This window comes from Triticum aestivum, chromosome 4B (genome assembly GCF_018294505.1).
Source record: "Triticum aestivum cultivar Chinese Spring chromosome 4B, IWGSC CS RefSeq v2.1, whole genome shotgun sequence".
NCBI lineage: Eukaryota > Viridiplantae > Streptophyta > Magnoliopsida > Poales > Poaceae > Triticum > Triticum aestivum.
The window spans coordinates 219217962-219239886 of NC_057804.1; positions in this window are offsets into that span (position 1 = coordinate 219217962).

Sequence of the window (21925 nt, forward strand, 5' to 3'; positions counted from 1 at the left end):
GATGCCGGAAGCCCCTGGACGCCGCCAACATCGCCATTTCCCTCATCGGCCATCGGAGATCGCCGCCTCCCGTACGTCGCCTCCGACGCTTCCCGAGCCTCTGAGCCGCTTTGCAACCCCGATGTGAGCTCCTGATCCTCCCCCTTGCTCACCCCTCTGTTCCCTCCGCTAGCCACCACCCCCGCAAAACCGAGCTCTGGCCGCTACCGTGGACTTGCTCTTGCCGAGCTCCGGCCACCCCTCGGCCTTCTGCGTGCCTCCCATGGATGCGCACGAACCAAGGATCCCTCCTGGTGCCCTCCGCCGTGCGTTTAGCCACCGGAGAAGCAACCCCGTAGCGCTCCGCCGCGTTTGCCATCGCCGGCGTCAAGCCACCGGTGGCGTTGACCCTTTTTGACCGGGGGTTTGACCTCCCCCTGGGTCACTGACATGCGGGACCAGCCCGCCTAATTAACCTAGGTTAGCTTAAGTTAAAACGCTAATTAACATAGTAGTTAGGTTAGTCACTGACATGCGGGACCCACTGGTCAGTTTGACCTGGGCCGCCCATTGACCTGCTGATGTCAGCATGATGTCATACTGACGCAGTAAACTATTTTCTGGTTTTAGTCTAATTTAAAATAACCAAGAAATTCTAGAAAATACTTAAAACTTCTAAAAATCATTGAAAATAATCTATAACTTAGATTGAAAAGATTTATATATGAAAAATGATCAGAAAAATCCAAAGAATCTGTTTATGGCATTTTCATGCATGTTTGAACAACTTACAGCCACTGTTTAGGACAATTTGAATAAATGGCATTTTAAATGTCCCATGTGGAGTTTGAATTTGAACCTAGTGTTCAAACCAACTCCATTCAAATCAGTGCTAGTTGCATGAGCTCAAATCACAGCATATTGACATGTCATGATCATGCATCATATTGTGCATTGCATTGATTGTGTTCTTCCTTGTTTGCCGGTGTTTGTCCCCTCTCGATAGACGTGGTTCCGACGATGTGATCAATGACCGATGAAGAACTATACTATCTTTAGAAGTGTCAGGCAAGCAAAACCCTGTTGTTCATTCCGATACAATCCCACTCTCTCGCACCTGCTCTCTTTTACTGCATTAGGACAACAATGACATATCTGTTACTTGTTGCGGTAGTTGAACCCCCTTTTCCTCTGCATGACCTGTCATTGCCACAGTAAATAGATGGAACCCACTAGCATGAGTAGGAGTTGTTTGAGCCCTGATGTGAATACTCATTCATGCTTGTTTTTCATGCCTGCTATTGCTTAGAGTTGAGTCAGGTCTGATTCATCGGGGATGAATTGGAATGGTGATGAACATGTCCTATTGTATGTGGTCTAAGTGTGTGAACACGATTTGATAAAGGTAGCGGTGAGAGGCCATGTAGGAGTACATGGTGGGTTGTCTCATTGAAACCGTCCTCAGGAACTGAGTTCTGTGTTTGTGATCCATGAAAAGTTACTACCACACATTAGGCTCCGGGCACTCCAAGCTCTCTCGACTTATTAATCAACTCGATCTCTGTCCAGGAGTTGCAACTAGTTTCTGGTGTTTGTAGGTTGTGTTAGTAGTCTACCAGGTGGCACCCGGTACAGGTGCGCTTGGGTCAGACTAGACACCGTGGCCGGGTATGCCAAGCGTCGCCCATTTGGTGGGCTTGGAACCCTGTACACATCGTTTGGGGCCGTGAGCGACACCCCGGCTGGATCTCCTTGCGGATGGAACCCGAATAGGCGATAAACCTAGAATAGAGACTTGTGTGGTCAGTCAGGTCGTGGCCGACACCCTCGCCAGGCTTCCTCTTGAAGGTTGTCGAGATACATGATGTGTACATGGCGGTAAGTGGCGAGAGCGTGTGTGAAGAAGTACACCCCTGCAGGGTTAATATGATCTATTCGAATAGCCGCATCCGCGATAAAGGACCTCTGGGTTGCCTACACAGTTCATAGACAAGTGAAAGTGGATACTCTAAAATGCGCAAGATAAGCGTGAGTGCTATGGGTGGCGTTCTCATAGGGAGACGGAAGCGGATCCATAGTGGTGTATTGATATGGTGAATATGTGGACTCGTGTGCGCCACCTCAAAAGAGTTACTTGCAGTTGTAGTTCAGGATAGCCACCGAGTCAAAGCTGGCTTGCTGCAGTTAAACCCCACCATCCCTTTGTTGATAATGATGCATATGTAGCTAGTTCTTATGTAAGTCTTGCTGGGTACATTTGTACTCATGTTTGCTTAATTTATGTTTTTGTGAGAGACTTCAGTTTCGCTAGTAGTTCCGTGTGGACTTTGACGTTTAGCTTATTATCTCAGCTAAGATCTTGTGCCCTCGGCAGGATCTGGTAGATAGTCAGGCTTCTCAGCCTTTTTCATTTGTAGATGTATGTACTCAGACATGTTAAGCTTCCGCTTGTGCTTTGACTTGTATGCTCTGAATGTTGGGTCATGAGACCCATGTTTGTATTATCTCGCTCCATGGAGCCTTTTGAATAAATACTTGAGTTGTAGAGTCATGTTGTGATGCCATGTTGTATTTGCACATATCGAGCATATTGTGTGTATGTTATTGAAATGCTTGGTATGTGTGGGATCTGACTATCTAGTTGTTTATCCTTGGTAGCCTCTCTTACTGGGAAATGTCTCTTAGTGCTTCCACTGAGCGCTGGTAGCTTGCTACTGCTCCGGAACACTTAGGCTGGCCAGCATGTGTCCTTCTTCATTCCTGTGTCTGTCCCTTCGGGGAAATGTCACGCGGTGTCTACCGGAGTCCAGTTAGCCCAGTTGCTACAGCCCGGATTCACTCGCTGATGACCGACATGTTCGTTGCTGGGTCATGTATGCCTGTCCCTGTAAGTTAGTGCCACTTTGGGTTCACGATAGCCATGTCAGCCCGGGCTCCTTGTCATATGGATGCTAGCGACACTATCATATACGTGTGCCAAAAGGCGCAAACGGTCCCGGGCCTGGTAAGGAGACACCCGTGGGAATACCATGCGTGAGGCCGCAAAGCGATATGAGGTGTTACATGCTAGATCGGTGTGCCATTGAGTCGGGGTCCTGACAAAATAGCAGAACCTGATCTCATCTTCACTACGATCTTCCACCCCGAGATCGTTCCAATTGTTCATCCATGTTAGTTTTGTATCTGGTTCTTGCTTGTTGCCTCAATTACTTCTTAGTCCACCTATTATTTCTAACTAATCACAATTTATCTTTAGAAGTAGCAACGAATCTCTCACGAAGATGCTACTTCCAACTAATATTTTCTTATAACTGGTGTCACGTGTAGGTTTTTTCAGAGTTAAGCAGGCTGCTCGTTTGTTATTCTGTAAGAACTTGATTGTTATTGATGGCACTGAAGTTGACTGGGATGACATCCACAAGTTTCTACACTTTATTGATCGTCTTGAGGTCCTTGTGGGGCGTTTCAATGGTGGAAGGCCATGTGAGATACCACTCTGGAAGAGGTCAGATTCTAACCTTGTGTCAGACCCGCGGGCCAAGGGACAGTCTCAGGTAGACAGTTTCTATGGGGTGTAGGCCTCCCAAAAGGTAACGGAGGCGTGCAAAGGTTTCCTCGGGATATGTGTGCCACTGCTGCACTTGTTGAATAGGTCCAACTGTGTCGAGAAACTTATGGTATGAGCTGTTTTCTGTTATATATGTTGTTCATAAACTATTGCTTATACATAGTTTTACAGTTGTGATCTTGAAACAGAAACTGCCCAGTTCTATTGTTCCTATACAGATGCCTGACCATGGTCGCGTAAGACTTGCGCTTGGTCACAACATGATGTTTATGTCGACCTACTCCATTCCCCTTGGAGGTGAAAATATACTTATTCATGGGTGGTCTCAAATAATGAAGGCCCGTCCATCTTGGAGAATAGGCCAGGAGATTATGTTCCTGCTTTTCCATGGCTCTATAGCGAATAGCCTGTTTATTGACCACATTGCGAGATGAAGCCGCTTTCAGAAGGTTGTGGATGCGCGGGGTGGCGTCTGGGCCTTATCCTGGGGCTTGGCGGCCTCACCCTTGGTTAACTGTAGGCAAAGTAGCACTGTTTGAGGCGTGCTTTGTACGGATGAACCTATATAAGTACTCATACTGCTTTCAGTTATGGTTGTTAAGTGCCCCTGTTGGTTTCAGTTAAGGTTGTTAGTCTGTCGTGTTTCTTCAGTCCTGTCTTCCTCCAGCCGCCAAAACCAAACCAGTGCCGGCGGGGCCGCCTGCTTCTGCCTCCCACGGCTGGATGCACCTCAGCGCACACATCGTCGCCCCACCGTCTCCTAAATCATTAACGATGACGTCCGAGGCCTCACTGTCGTCCTCCGCGTGCTTTGGTGCGCTCACCGCGGCGCCACCCTCTCGCGTTGTCAACATGGTCAACAAACAATAGGAATCGGAAGAAGTATGTGGAGAGAATGATAGTAGGGGCCCACCATGTCAGCGTATGGAAAAAGAAAATGCTTCCTCCTAGTGGTTTCCTGACATCTGGGACCCACGACATTGTGAGTGTATATAGTCAATAGACAAGAGAACAACACAAGATCGGCTGACACCTGGGACGTAGCTGCTCGAGCAGTATTTTTTTTTGTTATTGTTGAGACGGAGCAGGGTTTCAACTGGGATGTGGCCAGTCTAGCCCAGGCTTATATTTTATGTTCACCATATGACCAACCCAGCTATTTTTTCTTTGTGAAAATGAGCCTAGTTAATTTTTCTGAAGAATACCCAATCCAAGCCTACTTATTTTTCTACACCCTGATGGGCTGCAACTCTTTCAAGACCCTGCAAATCTTGAAAGTAATATGAAATGGGTTGTAAATATAAAAACATATGACAAATTGGCAATTACTTTATCATTTTTGATTTTTTTCACATTTTCAGATTCCTATTTCACTGGGCTTTAACCTAATTTAAATATATCTTCAAAGTACTTTAAATCTGGCTCGACATTTCGGTACTAAAAATAGTTTGGAACCCACAGAAATATGCGAAATTTCGTTTAAATTTTTAACCCTGGCCCTGGCCAACAAAAAAATGGACTACAATAAATTACATAAGAAGTTGCAATGAGCTATATATAAATTATTAAAATATAGGGAATGGTCTGACTTGTGGGCCTATTAAGTTGACGCGTATGCAAGATTTTTTTAGTTATTATATACGTCAACAAACGATTCTAGCAAACGTAACCGTTGGATGTCAATCCGACGGCCGTCGTGTTTTTTCAATCTCTAATCTTCTTGCTCCAGCCGCCAAATCCAGCGCCAATGGGACCGCCTGCTCCCGCCTCCCGTGGCCGGCTGTGCTGCCGCGCAGGCCTCACCGGCCCCCTACTACTCCCACCGCTGGCCAGGGCATCCCTCTACTCACCCACACCCCCTGTTATTCTGCGGCGACGTCAGCCTCACACCGCAGCCGAACCAGTGAACCCTCGTACTCCTCTCGATGCAGGCTTCCACTGTCGCGTCTTCCCCGGCTCCGTGTCGTCCCCTTCCTAGGCCTCGCCGTCGTCCACCGCCCTAGTGCTCTCGGCACGGCGTGGTCAACATGGTCATGGAACGACTTCCATCGGAAGAGTATTGTACGTGGAGAGGCTGACAGCTGGGTCCATGATGGCCGCAAGGAAGTGCCTCCTTATTACACGCAAAATAATTATTCCTCCACCTGACGGCAGGGACCCACCAGACGGGCCATCCTATTTCACGAAAAAAATGTTTCCCCCTAACTGCTGGGACCCACCAGCTACATCTTCGCATGCAAGGAAGTGCCTGACAGTCGGGACCCACCCGGTCGAAGCGTACGTAGTGTTGTCATTCTGGTCGCGAACGTGTACGTACATACTGGTCGATGTAGAGGCGCGCACGTGTCGTAGTAGAGGCGTGCACGTGTCGTAGTAGAGGCACGCACGTAGCATGTACATGTACGTATAGTTGTCAGGGTGCAAGAAAGTAAATACGGCCACGTACATACATACGGGCGGGGTCTCGAACGCCTACTCGCACATATGTACGGCCAGGGCTCGTGTACATGGCTGGGTCGGAACGGAGAAACTACATCATCGTCGTGTTCATGGGGAGGCACGGAATGCGTCGTGTTCATCGAGAGGCAACGGAACGCGTGCTGTTCATCGAGAGGCAACCGGCTTGGACGGAATAGCCAATGGAAATGAGGCATGGCATACCGCAGAACAAAGGAAACAGCCTTGTGTTTGTCCGGCCACGGTCGAAATGGGATCTTGTTCATTGGGAGGGGTCTGGCGTACCATAAAACGGAGGAAACGGACTTCTGTTGGACCTCCTACGGTTGAAACGGAGTCCTATTGATCGGGAGGGGTGTGGCGTACCGCAAAACGGAGGAAACGGACTTGTGTTGGAGCGCTACAGTCAAAACGGGGGTCCTGTTCATTGGGAGGGGTGTGGCATACCGCAAAACGGGACCCCGTGGAATACTGTTCATCTCCATCGTCGACCTCTCATGTCTACTACACAACCTTCTTCTTGTAGACGTTGTTGGGCCTACAAGTGCACAGGTTTGTAGGACAGTAGCAAATTTCCCTCAAGTCGATGACCTAAAGTTTATCAATCCGCAGGAGGCGTAGGATGAAGATGGTCTCTCTCAAACAACCCTGCAACCAAATAACAAAGAGTCTCTTGTGTCCCCAACACGCCCAATACAATGGTAAATTGTATAGGTGCACTAGTTCGGCGAAGAGATAGTGATACAAGTGCAAAATAGATAGTAGATATAGGTTTTTGTAATCTGAAAATATAAAAACAGCAAGGTAATTAATGATAAAAGTGAGCGTAAACGGTATTGCAATGATAGGAAACAAGGCCTAGGGTTCATACTTTCACTAGTGCAAGTTCTCTCAACAATAATAACATAGACAGATCATATAACAATCCCTCAACATGCAACGAAGAGTCACTCCAAAGCCACTAATAGCGGAGAACAAACGAAGAGATTATGGTAGGGTACGAAACCACCTCAAAGCTATTATTTCGTATCAATCTATCAAAGAGTTCGTACTAGAATAACACCTTAAGACACAAATCAACCAAAACCCTAATGTCACCTAGATACTCCATTGTCACCTCAAGTATCTGTGGGCTGATTATACGATATGCATCACACAATCTCAAATTCATCCAACCAACACAAAGTACTTCAAAGAGTGCCCCAAAGTTTCTACCGGAGAGTCAAGAAAACGTGTGCCAACCCCTATGCATAGGTTCATGGGCGGAACCCACAAGTTGGTCACCAAAACATACATCAAGTGGCACGTGATATCCCATTGTCACCACAGATAAACACGGCAAGACATACGTCAAGTGTTCTCAAATAAAGACTCAATCCGATAAGATAACTTCAAGAGGGAAACTCAATTCATCACAAGAGAGTAGAGGGGGAGAAACATCATAAGATCCAACTATAATAGCAAAGCTCGCGATACATCAAGATCGTGCCATAGAGAGAACACGAGAGAGAGAGAGAGAGAGAGATCAAACACATAGCTACTCGTACATACCCTCAGCCCCGAGGGTGAATTACTCCCTCCTCGTCATGGATAGCGCCGGGATGATGAAGATGGCCACCGGTGATGGATTCGCCCTCCGGCAGGGTACCAGAACGGGCTCCCGAGAGTTTTTTGGTGGCTATAGAGGCTTGTGGTGGTGGAACTCCCGATCTATCTTGATATTCGATGTTTTTAGGGTATGTAGGCTTATATAGGCGAAAGAAGTCGGTCGGGGGAGCCTCGAGGGGCCCACGAGACAGGGGGGCGCGCCCTCCTATCTCGTGGCTGCCTCGAGGATCTTCTGATGTGAACTCCAAGTCTCCACGATCATATTCTTCCAAAAAATCACGCTGCCGAAGGTTTCATTCCGTTTGGACTCCGTTTGATATTCCTTTTCTTCGAAATACTGAAACAGGCAATAAAACAGCAATATGGGCTGGGCCTCCGGTTAATAGTTTAGTCCCAAAAGTAATATAAAAGAGTATAATAAAGCCCATGATCATTCAAAACAAAATAATAAAATAGCATGAATGCTTCATAAGTTATAGATACGTTGGAGACGTATCAGCATCCCCAAGCTTAATTCCTACTCCTCCTCGAGTAGGTAAATGATAAAAGAAAGAATTTATGAAGTGTGAATGCTAAAAGGTGCACAAGTTTGATCAATGAAAATTTCAATCACCTTTTCTAGCATGATAATATGTCATAACAGTAGTTCAACTCATAAAACTTCTCACGATAAAGTAACAAGCAATTCACATGTCAAAGCATAGACCATAAACTTTCTTGAAAACTAGCAAACTTCATTCCCAGTCATCAAACAATTGCAATTCATCTTATTTTCAAGAATATCAAACTCCACATACTCAACTATCATATAGTATTCTACAGTTGCTAACACTCACGCAATACTAATGGTTATGGAGTTTCAATCGGACACTGAGAAAGATAGGGGCTTATAGTGTTGCCTCCCAACGTATTCACCTTTGGGTGATGTCAACAATAATAGTTCATGCTAACTTACATCCAATTGGATATATATATCAGGATCACCCCAACACAAAGTGCTTGCCAAAGGATAAAATGAAAAAGGGAAAGGTGGAGATCACCTTGACTCTTGCATAAATGTAAAAGACATAAAGTAAAAGATAGGCCCTTCGCAGAGGGAAGTAGAGGTTGTCATGCGCTTTTAGGGTTGGATGCACAAAATCTTAATGCGAAAGAACATCACTTTATATTGCCCCTTGTATATGGACCTTTATTATGCAGTCCGTCACTTTTATTTCTTCCATAACAAGTTCGTACAAAGCTTATTTTCTCCGCACTAATAAGTCATGCATATTTAGAGAGCAATTTTTATTGTTTGCGCCGATGAAAACTTACTTGAATGATCTTACTCAATCCATAGGTAGGTATGGTGGACTCTCATGGCAAAACTGGGTTTAAGGATATTTGGAAGCACAAGTAGTATCTCTACTTGGTGCAAGGAATTTTGGCTAGCATGAGGGGGAGAGGCAAGCTCAACATGTTTGAATGATCCATGACAATATACTTTAACTGAGATGTCGGAAAACATAACCCATTATGTTGTCTTCCTTGTCCAACATCAACTCTTTAGCAAGTCATACTTAATGAGTGCTCCCAATTATAAAAGATGTCTAGGATAGTGTATTTATATGTGAAATCTCTCTTCCTTCAATATTCTTTCATGAATTGTTCAAATGACCAATACAATGCTTGCTAACCTTCAATAAATTTACAACCTCTACTTCTTAGATGTGAAGTCATAACTCCCCATGGGATAAGCAAATGAGACATATGTAAATTCAGATTTATGACAATCAACTCATTCAACCATTTACTCATAGGATATAAGTGAAGCACACGAGTAAATGACAAACTACTCCAAAAACATGTAAGTGAAGATCAATGAATAGCTAAATAATTATGTAACTATGCGAAGACTCTCTCTCATTAAAGAATTTCAGACCTTGGTATTGTATTCAAACAACAAGCAAAGCAACAAACTCAACAAGAACTCGTGAGATAGGTTAGATAACCCAATGCAAAACCTTATCATTTTATACTTTAACAAATCACTAAAATTATTATTCAACATTGCATAGTAAATGCCTCTGCATATTTAATACTCCTATCCTCAAATAGAATCATTAAACAAGCAAACATATGCAAACAATGCAACCATAACAGCAATCTGTCAAAACAGTATAGTCTGTAAAGAATGCAAGATTCATCATACTTACCTAACTCCAAAAATTCTGAAATAAAATTCCCACTGTAGTAAATTTATCAGATCTCATTATGCAAAAAGTTTCAACATTATACCATTCTCTGACTTTTCTAGGGAATTTTTGCAACAGCGGTAAACTTTCTGTTTTCAAACAGCAACATGTATACTAGTAAAATAAGCATGGCAAAGGCTATCCTTGACTTTTTTTATTGAAACTAAATATGCAAAACATTATTATAAATAACAGCAAGCAAATACTAACAACATAAAATGACGCTCCAAGCAAAACACATATCATATAGTGAATAAAAATACAGCTCCAAGTAAAGTTACCGATGAACGAAGACGAATGAGGGGATGCCATCCGGGGCATCCCCAAGCTTAGGCTCTTGGTTGTCCTTGAATTTTACCTTGGGGTGCCTTGGGCATCCCCAAGCTTAGGTTCTTGCCACTCCTTATTCCATAGTCCATCGAATCTTTACCCAAAACTTGAAAACTTCACAACACAAAACTCAACAGAAAACTCGTAAGCTCCGTTAGTATAAGAAAATAAAACCACCACTCAGGTACTGTAACGAACTCATTATAAATTCATATTGGTCTAAAATCTACTGTACTCCAACTTATCTATGGTTCATACCACTTAATACTAGCCATAGATGCATCAAAATAAGCAAACAACACATAGAAAACAGAATCTGTCAAAAACAGAACAGTCTGTAGTAATCTGTATCAAACGTATACTTATAGAACTCCAAAAATCCTACTAAATTAGGAAGTCCTAAGAAATTTGTGTACCAATCCAGATCAAAAATAATCATATCAAGATCACATTTCTGTGAATTAACAAAACTAATTTACTGGGTGAAAAAGTTTCTGATTTTCAGCAGGATCAACACAACTATCACCGTAAGCTATCCTAAAGGTCTTACTTGGCACTTTATTGAAACAAAAGCTATAAAACATGATTACTACAGTAGCATAGTCATGTGGAAACACAAAAAACAGTAAGGATAAAAATTGGGTTGTCTCCCAACAAGCGCTTTTCTTTAATGCCTTTTCTAGCTAGGCATGATGATGACAATGATGCTCACATAAAAGATAAGAATTGAAACATAACGGGAGCATCATGAAGCATATGACTAGCACATTTAAGCCTAACCCACTTCCTATGCATAGGGATTTTGTGAGCAAACAACTTACGGGAACAATAATTAACTAGCATAGGAAGGTAAAATAAGCATAACTTCAAGATTTGAAGCACATAGAGAGGAAACTTGACATTATTGTAATTCCTACAAGCATATGTTCCTCCCTCATAATAATTTTCAGTAGCATCATGAATGAATTCAACAATATAACCAGCACATAAAGCATTCTTTTCATGATCTACAAGCATAGAAATTTTACTACTCTCCACATAAGCAAATTTCTTCTCATGAATAGTAGTGGGAGCAAACTCAACAAAATAATTGTCATGTGAGGCATAATCCAATTGAAAACTAAAATCATGATGACTAGTTTCATGTTATCATTATTCCTAATAGCATACAAGTCATCACAATAATCATCATAAATGGCAACTTTGTTCTCATAATCAATTGGAACCTCTTCTGAAATAGTGGATTCATCACTAAATAAAGTTGACACTCTTCCAAATCCACTTTCATGTTCATCACAATAAGATTCAACATCCTCCAAAATAGTGGGATCACTACTTCCCAAAGTTGACACTCTTCCAAACCCACTTTCATTAATATAATCATCATAAATAGGAGGCATGCTTTCATCATAATAAATTTGTTCATCAAAACTTGGGGGACAAAAAATAGCATCTTCATCAAACATAGCATCCCCAAGCTTGTGGCTTTGCATATCATTAACATCATGGATATTCAAGGAATTCATACTAACAACATTGCAATCATGCTCATCATACAAAGATCTAGTACCAAGCATTTTAATGCATTCTCCTTCTAGCACTTGAGCACAATTTTCCTTTCCATCATTCTCATGAAAGATATTAAAAAGATGAAGCATATGAGACAAACTTAACTCCATTTTTTTGTAGTTTTCTTTTATAAACTAAACTAGTGATAAAACAAGAAACAAAAAGATTCGATTGCAAGATCTAAAGATATACCTTCAAGCACTCACCTCCCCAGCAACGGCGCCAGAAAAGAGCTTGATGTCTACTACACAACCTTTTTCTTGTAGACGTTGTTGGGCCTGCAAGTGCACATGTTTGTAGGACAGTAGCAAATTTCCCTCAAGTGGATGACCTAAGGTTTATCAATCCGTAAGAGGCGTGGGATGAAGATTGTCTCTCTCAAACAACCCTGCAACCAAATAACAAAGAGTCTCTTGTGTCCCCAACACACCCAATACAATGGTAAATTGTATAGGTGCACTAGTTCGGTGAAGAGATGGTGATACAAGTGCAAAATAGATAGTAGATATAGGTTTTTGTAATCTGAAAATATAAAAACAGCAAGGTAACTAATGATAAAAGTGAGCGTAAATGGTATTGCAATGATAGGAAACAAGGTCTAGGGTTCATACTTTCACTAGTGCAAGTTCTCTCAACAATAATAACATAGACAGATCATATAACAATCCCTCAACATGCAACGAAGAGTCACTCCAAAGCCACTAATAGCGGAGAACAAACGAAGAGATTATGGTAGGGTACGAGACCACCTCAAAGCTATTATTTCGGATCAATCTATCAAAGAGTTCATACTAGAATAACACCTTAAGACACAAATCAACCAAAACCCTAATGTCACCTAGATACTCCATTGTCACCTCAAGTATCTGTGGGCTGATTATACGATATGCATCACACAATCTCAAATTCATCCAACCAACACAAAGTACTTCAAAGAGTGCCCAAAAGTTTCTACCGGAGAGTCAAGAAAACGTGTGCCAACCCCTATGCATAGGTTCATGGGCGGAACCCGCAAGTTGGTCACCAAAACTTACATCAAGTGGCACGTGATATCCCATTGTCACCACAGATAAACACGGTAAGACATACGTCAAGTGTTCTCAAATAAAGACTCAATCCGATAAGATAACTTCAAGAGGGAAACTCAATTCATCACAAGAGAGTAGAGGGGGAGAAACACCATAAGATCCAACTATAATAGCAAAGCTCGCGATACATCAAGATCGTGCCATAGAGAGAACACGAGAGAGAGAGAGAGATCAAACACATAGCTACTAGTACATACTCTCAGCCCCGAGGGTGAATTACTCCCTCCTCGTCATGGATAGCGCCGGGATGATGAAGATGGCCACCGGTGATGGATTCGCCCTCCGGCAGGGTGCTGGAACGGGCTCCCGAGAGGTTTTTGGTGGCTACAGAGGCTTGCGGCGGCGGAACTCCTGATCTATCTTGATATTCGATGTTTTTAGGGTACGTAGGCTTATATAGGCAAAAGAAGTCGATCGGGGGAGCCTCGAGGAGCCCACGAGACAGAGGGGCACGCCCTACAGGGGGGCGCGCCCTCCTCTCTCGTGGCTGCCTCGAGGATCTTCTGACATGAACTCCAAGTCTCCAGGATCATATTCTTCCAAAAAATCACGCTGCCGAAGGTTTCATTCCGTTTGGACTCCGTTTGATATTCCTTTTCTTCGAAATACTGAAACAGGCAATAAAACAGCAATATGGCTGGGCCTCCGGTTAATAGGTTAGTCCCAAAAGTAATATAAAAGTGTATAATAAAGCCCGTGATCATTCAAAACAAATAACAAAATAGCATGAATGCTTCATAAATTATAGATACGTTGGAGACGTATCAACCTCCTGCAGCCTCCACGGGATAATGTTCATCCACCGTCGACCTCCTCCAGCCTCCACCTGTGACTGTTCATCCACGGGCTCCTGTTCATCCAGCCTCCACCTTGCGCTCCTCCGCCGGCTACTGTTCAACCAGCCCTCTCCACGGGGTCTTGTTCAACCACCCCTCCATGGGCTACTGTTCATCCAGCCCTCCACCGGCTACTGTTCAACCAGCCCTCCACGGGGTTGTCCTATTCATCTAGCACTCCACGGGGTCGTGTTCATCCACCCCCAACCGGCTCGATCAGGGTCCTGTTCATCCAGAGGCAACACCATGGGGTCCTGTTCATCCACCCCCACTGGGAACTATTCATCCAACCCCCCCCCCACCCCAACAACAACGCTCACCGTTCATCAAGGGAAGGAGGCAACAGGGTTCGATCGACTTCAGATAGCAGCAGTAGCGAAGGAATCACTCGGGTTCAGTAACGTAGCTAGTGCAATCGCTCGGGTTCAGTTAGAGCCCAACGCCTCGCACACACGTGCGTACATGTACGAGAGAAACGCGCATCGCTCGGCCCCCGACCACCCACCATAACCGGGAACTCCTCCAAATTTTCCTCGCCCTTGCTTCTATCACCGTTTTTTCTGTCATGGACGGCCCAAAGAATGTCATGCAGCTGCGTCTCTGGCCCGCCTAGGATGAAAAGCCCATTTTTTGTCATGATTTTTTGTCATGATTTTTTGTCATAGAAGTAGGAGCCCACCACATCTATGATGATACCGGGTTTTGTATTATCGTCATAGAAGTGTCATAAGTATGACAGGAAAAAAATTCGTTCAGCCCAAAATGTCACGCGTGTGTCTTTTTTTTGTAGTGACCGCGTTAAGTTAACGCTTTCGCTTTCGGTCTACGAGGGTACGTGAACACACTCTCCCCCTCTTGTTGCTATGCATCTCCTAGATAGATCTTGCATGAGCGTAGGAAAATTTTGAAATTGCATGCTACGTTTCCCAACAGTGGCATCCGAGCTAGGTCTATGCGTAGATGATATGCACGAGTGGAACACAAAGAGTTGTGGGCAGTTATCGTCATACTGCTTACCACAAACGTCTTTTTTTGATTCGGCCGTATTGCTGGATGAAGCATCCCGGACCAACCTTACATGACCGCGTTCATGAGACCGGTTCCACCGACAGACATGCAAGTAGTTTTGCATAAAGGTGGCTGGTGGGTGTCTGTTTCTCCAACTTTAGTTGAATCGAATTTGACTGCGGCCGGTCCTTGTGAAGGTTAAAATAGCAAACTTGATAAATCACCATTGTGGTTTTTGTGTCGTAGGTAAGTACGGTTCATGCCAGAAGCCCGTTGCAGCCACGTAAAACTTGCAACAAACAAAGTAGATGATGTCTAACTTGTTTTTGCAGGGCATGTTGTGATGTGATATGGTCAAGGCATGATGTGATATAAGTTGTTGTATGAGATGATCATGTTTTGTAAGAGTTATCGGCAACTGGCAGGAGCCATATGGTTGTCGCTTTATTGTATGAAATACAAATGCCATGCAATTGCTTTACTTTATCACTAAGAGGTAGTGATAGTCGTAGAAGCAATAGTTGGCGAACCGACCACGACGCTGCGATGGAGATCAAGGTGTCAAGCCGGTGAGTATGGAGATCATGACGTTGCTTTGGTGATGGAGATCAAAAGCACAAGATGATGATGGCCATATCATGTTACATATTTTGATTGCATGTGATGTTTATCTTTATGCATCTTATTTTGCTTAGTGCGGTGGTAGCATTATAAGATGATCCCTTACTAAAATTTCAAATTATAAGTGTTCTCCCCGAGTATGCATCGTTGCGAAAGTTCTTCGTGCTGAGACACCGCGTGATGATTGGGTGTGATAAGCTCTACGTTCAAATACAATGGGTGCAAGCCAATTTTGCACATGTGTAATACTCGGGTCAAACTTGACGAGCCTAGCATGTACAGACATGGCCTCGGAACACTTGAGATGTTCACCATTGATGACTACTCCATCTCATGTGATGATCGGACATGGTTTAGTTGATTTGGATCACGTATCATTTAGATGACTTGAGGGATGTCAATCGAAGTGGGAGTTCTTAAGTAATATAATTAATTGAACTTTAATTTATCATGAACTTAGTCCTGATAGTATTTGCAAATTATGTTGTAGATCAATAGCTCACGTTGTTGCTACACTATGCTTTTTGATATGTTCCTAGAGAAAACTAGGTTGAAAGATGATAGTAGCTATGACGCGGACTGGGTTTGTGATTTGACGTTTATCCTCATTGTTGCACAGAAGAATTATGTCCTTGATGCACCGCTAGGTGACAGACCTATTGTAGGAGCAGATGTGGATGTTATGAATGTTTGGCTAGCTCAATATGATGACTACTTGATCGTTTAGTGCACCATGCTTTACGGCTTAGAACTGGGACCTCAAAAACGTTTGAACGCCATGGAGCATATGAGATGTTCCAAGAGCTGAAATTGGTATTTTAGACTCATGCCCATGTCGAGAGGTATGAGACCTCTGACAAGTACTTCGCCTAAAAGATGGAGGAGAATAGCTCAACTAGTGAGCATATGCTCGGGTACTACAATTGCTTGAATCAAGTGGGAGTTAAACTTCCAGATAAGATAGTGATTGATAGAGTTATCTAGTCACCATCACCAAGTTACTGGAACTTCGTGATGAACTATAATTGGCAAGGGATGACGAAAGCGATTCCCGAGCTCTTCGTGATGCTGAAATCGACGAAGGTAGAAATCAAGAAAAAGCATCAAGTGTTGATGATTAAACAAGACCACTAGTTTCAAGAAAAGGGAAAAGGGAAACAAAAGGAACTTCAAGAAGAATGGCAAGTAAGTTGTCACTCCCGTGAAGAAGCCCAAAGCTAGACCTAAGCCTGAAACTGAGTGCTTCTACTGCAAAGAAAATGGTCACTGGAAGTGGAACTACCCCAAATATTTGGCGGATAAGAAGGATGGCAAAGTGAACAAAGGTATATTTGATATACATGTTATTGATGTGTACCTTACTAGTGCTCGTAGTAGCCCCTAGATATTTGATACCTGTTCGGTTGCTAAGATTAGTAACTCGAAACAGAAGTTGCGGAATAAATAGAAACTAGTTGAGGGTGAAGTGACGATGTATGTTGGAAGTGGTTCCAAGATTGATATGATCATCATCGCACACTCCCTATACTTTCGGGATTAGTGTTGAACCTAAATAAATGTTATTTGGTGTTTGCGTTAAGCATGAATATGATTAGATCATGTTTATTGCAATACAATTATTCATTGAAGACAGAGAATAATTGTTATTCTGTTTACATGAATAAAACCTTCTATGGTCATACACCCAATGTTGATGGTTTATTGAATCTCGATCATAGTGATACACATATTCATAATATTGATGCCAAAAGATGCAAAGTTGATAATGATAGTGCAACATGTGGCACTACCGTTTAGGTCATATTGGTGTAAAGCGCATGAAGAAACTCCATGCTGATGGGCTTTTGGAATCACTTGATTATGAATCATTTGATACTTGCGAACCGTGCCTTATGGGCAAGATGACTAAAACTCTGTTCTCCGGAACAATGGAACGAGCTAATGACTTATTGGAAATAATACATACCGATGTATGCAGTCCAATGAGTATTAAGGCTCGTGGCGGGTATCATTATTTTCTGACCTTCACGGATGATTTGAGCAGATATGAGTATATCTACTTCATGAAACACAAGTATGAAACATTTGAAAAGTTCAAAGAATTTCAGAGTGAAGTGGAGAATCATCGTAACAAGAAAAATAGAAGTTTCTATGATCTGATCATGGAGGTGAATATTTGAGTTATGAGTTTGGCCTTCATTTAAAACAATGTGGAATAGTTTCACAGCTCACGCCACCTAGAATACCACAGCGTAATGGTGTGTCCGAACATCGTAACCACACTTTATTAGATATGGTGTGATATGTGATGTCTCTTACCAATTTACCACTATTGTTTTGGCGTTATGCATTAGAGACAGCTGCATTCACGTTAAACAGGGCACCATATAAATCCGTTGAGACGACATCATATGAACCGTGGTTTGGCAACAAACCTAAGCTGTCATTTCTTAAAGTTTGGGGATGTGATGCTTATGTCAAAAGGCTTCAGCCTGATAAGCTCGAACCCAAAATCGAAGAAGTGTGTCTCCATAGGATAACCTAAGGAAATAATTGGTTACACCTTCTACCACAAGTCCGAAGGCAAAATCTTTGTTGCTAAGAATGGAACCTTTCTAGAGAAGGAGTTTCTCTCAAAAGAAGTGAGTGGGAGGAAAGTAGAACTTGATGAGGTAATTGTACCTTCTCTCAATTTGGAAAATAGCTCATATGAGAAATCTGTTCCTGTGATGCCTACACCAACTAGAGAGGAAGCTAATGATAATGATCATGGAACTTCAGATAAAGTTGCTACCGAACCTTGTAGGTCAAATAGAGCACGATCCGCACCAGAGTGGTATGGTAATCCTGTTCTGGAGGTCATAGTGCTTGACCATGATGAACCTACGAACTATGAAGAAACTATGATGAGCCCAGATTCTGATAAATGGCTTGAGGCCATGAAATCTGAGATAGGATCCATGTATGAGAACAAAGTGTGGACTTCAGTGGACTTGCCCGATGATCGACAAGCCTTGAGAATAAATGGATCTTCAAGAGGAAGACGGACGCTGATGGTAGTGTCACTATCTACAAAGCTCGACTAGTCGCAAAAAGGTTTTTGACAAGTTCAAGGAGTTGACTACGATGAGGCTTTCTCAACCGTACCGAGGCTTAAGTCAATCCGAATCATGTTAGCAATTGCCACATTTTGTGAAATCTGGCAAATGGATGTCAGAACTACATTCCTTAAATGGATATCTCTAAGAAGAGTTGTATATGATGCAACCAGAAGGTTTCGTCGATCCTAAAGGTGCTAACAAAGTGTGCAAGCTCTAGTGATCCATTTATGGACTGGTACAAGCATCTCGGAGTTGGAATATACACTTTGATGAGTTGATCAAAGCATATAGTTTTATATAGACTTGCGGTGAATCCTTTATTTGCAAGAAAGTGAACAGAAGCACTACAACCTTTCTGACAAGTATATGTGAATGACATATTGTTGATCGGAAATGATGTAAAATTTTCTGGAAAGCATAAAGGAGTATTTGAAAGTATTTTTTCAAAGAAAGGCCTCGGTAAAGTTGCTTACATACTGGGCATCAAGATCTATAGAGATAGATCAAGATGCTTGATAAGATTTTTCAATGAGTACATACCTTGACAAGATTTTGAAGTAGTTCAAAACGGAATAGTCAAAGAAGGAGTTCTTGCCTATATTCCAAGGTGTAAAGTTGAGTAAGACTCAAAACCCGACCATGGCAGAAAATAGAAAGAGAATGAAAGTCATTCCCTATGCCTCAGTTATAGGTTCTATAAAATATGCTATGTTGTGTACCAGATCTGTTGTGTACCTTATCATGAGTTTGGCAAGGGGGTATGATAGTGATCCAGGAGTGGATCACTGGACAAAGGTCAAAGTTATCCTTAGTTACCTAAGAGGACTAAGGAAATATTTCTCGGTTATGGAGGTGATAAAGAGTTCGTCCGTAAAGGGTTACGTCGATGCAAGCTTTTACACCGATCCGGATGACACTGAGTCTCAATCTGGATACATATTGAAAGTGGGAGCATGCAGAGCATTGTAGACATAGAAAATTTGCAAAATACATATGGCTCTGAATATGACAGACCCGTTGACTAAACTTCTCTCACAAGCAAAACATGATCACACCTTAGTAATCTTTGGGTGTTAATCACATGGTGATGTGAACTAGATTATTGACTCTAGTAAAACCTTTGGATTTTGGTCACATGGCGATGTGAACTGTGGGTGTTAATCACATACAGATGTGAACTATTGGTGTTAAATCACATGGAGACGTGAACTAGATTATTGACTCTAGTGCAAGTGGGAGACTTAAGGAAATATGCCCTAGAGGCAAAAATAAAGTTGTTATTTTATACTCCTTATATCATGATAAATGTTTATTATTCATGGTAGAATTGTATTAACCGGAAACTTCATACATGTGTGGATACATAGACAAAACACTGTGTCCCTAGTATGACTCTACTTGACTAGCTCGTTGATCAAAGATGGTTAAGTTTCCTAGCCATGCACATGTGTTGTCATTTGATGAACGAGATCACATCATTAGGAGAATGATGTGATGGACAAGACCCACCCGTTAGCATAGCATAATGATTGTTCGGTTTTATTGCTACTACTTTCTTCATGTCAAATACATATTCCTTTGACTATGAGATTATGCAACTCCCGGACCCCAGAGGAATGCCTTGTGTGATATCAAACATCACAAGGTAACTGGGGGGGGTATAAAGATGCTCTGAAGGTATCTCCGAAGGTGTTTGTTGGGTTGGCATGGATCGAGATTAGGATTTGTCACTCTGAGTATCGGAGAGGTATCTCTGGGCCCTCTCGGTAATGCACATCATATGAAGCCTTGCAAGCAATGTGACTAATGAGTTAGTTGCGGGATGTTGCATTATGGAACGAGTAAAGAGACTTGTCGGTAACGAGATTGAACTAGCTATGAAGATACCAACGATCGAATCTCGGGCAAATAACATACCGATGACAAAGGGAATAACGTCCGTTGGCTTAGCAGTTCAAACAATAAAGATCTTCATAGAATATGTAGGAACCAATATGAGCATCCAGGTTTCGCTATTGGTTATTGACCGGAGAGGTGTCTCGGTCATGTCTACATAGTTCTCGAACCCGTTGGGTCCGCACGCTTAACGTTCGATGACGATATGTATTATACATAGCTCTCGAACCCATTGGATCCGCACACTCATAGTTTGCTCTTTATTTTTTCCACAAATCATTTATAGGTACATAAGTATCCATTTCATCATAGAAACACCAAAAGTTTTCCAAGATTCAACCACTAGCTAGGAACGATCAAGCCCGCCGTTTTGACCGCATTTTGAAACGGGCATAAAAAAATCAAAAAAATCAAAAAAAATGGAAAACCTTCGCATTGTGTCATATATGTGACCAAGTTTCCAGGAAAAATAATAAACTTGTAATACGGAAATTATTTTTAAAAAGTGTTCTAAAAAATGAGCTATCATGCGTGAAGATTCATGGCTTTCAAGCCAAATGATCAATCTTATGGCCACATTCATGGCATAGTTTGTTCAAATGATCTCATATTGTGCACAAGGGTGCATCTTGGAATTCCAAACAATGCTGCCTAAGGGAGTTTTCATTTTCTTTGCATAGAAATTTCATTTTCCATTTTTCGAGTGCCCGAAATGAGGTTTTTTTGTGAAGGAACTACCAAATAATTGTTGAAAAAATGGACCAAATCATTTTTATAAAATACTAGGCCATGTTTAATGCACAATTGATAAAATGGTTAGGTGTAAAAAGTTTTGATCCACCTCTGGTGAAAAAGACAAATTCCCGCCGATTCAGTAGGAAGCGGGTCAAATTTGAACTGCAGCTGCCTCATAGTTTGCTATTTATTTTTCCAAAAATCATTTCTAGTTACAGAAGTACCTATTTAACCATAAATACATGGTTTGGTGGCGATACGTCGAGGTTTGGATGGTGGCCGAGGGCCCCAACTCTAGAGCGCGTAAACTCGCATGCCCGCCGCGTGGTCACCGCGTGACCGTGGCATTGCCATATGTTCTGGGTGGCCTAGGCATGTCCAGGTAGGTTCTAGGAAGAAAATCACAACATAAGATTCTCACGAGGAGACCGATCGATGCTCAAACAACATGAATAAGCAGCCAAGTGTTTGATTAGCGGTATGAGAAATGCACATGGCTAATGGGCGTGAGTTTTGGCTAAGGATGATCAGTTACTAAGAAGACCATCTTCACAAATTTTCAGCTCAAAAGGAGGAGCCTAGGTGGTACTTGCTTTGCAAAGTACCACACTGGACATAAATACAAATGTTGAAGCTGGGCTCAAAATAATGAATGGATTGAGCTGGCATTTGGTGGAGGATGGTTATTTGGGCATAGGAAAGCACTATAGAAAATGGATACCATTTGGACATGCCAAAGTGGTACTTCCTTCACAAAGTGTTTTTTTGAACAGAACAGGAAAATAAATATTTTTGAATTATTTTTGAACTAGTCAAGGAAGGTTTTTTTTACATATTTGACGAAGATATGACCCAAAGAATTTATGAGATTTTTTAGGAATTTTGGGAATGACAG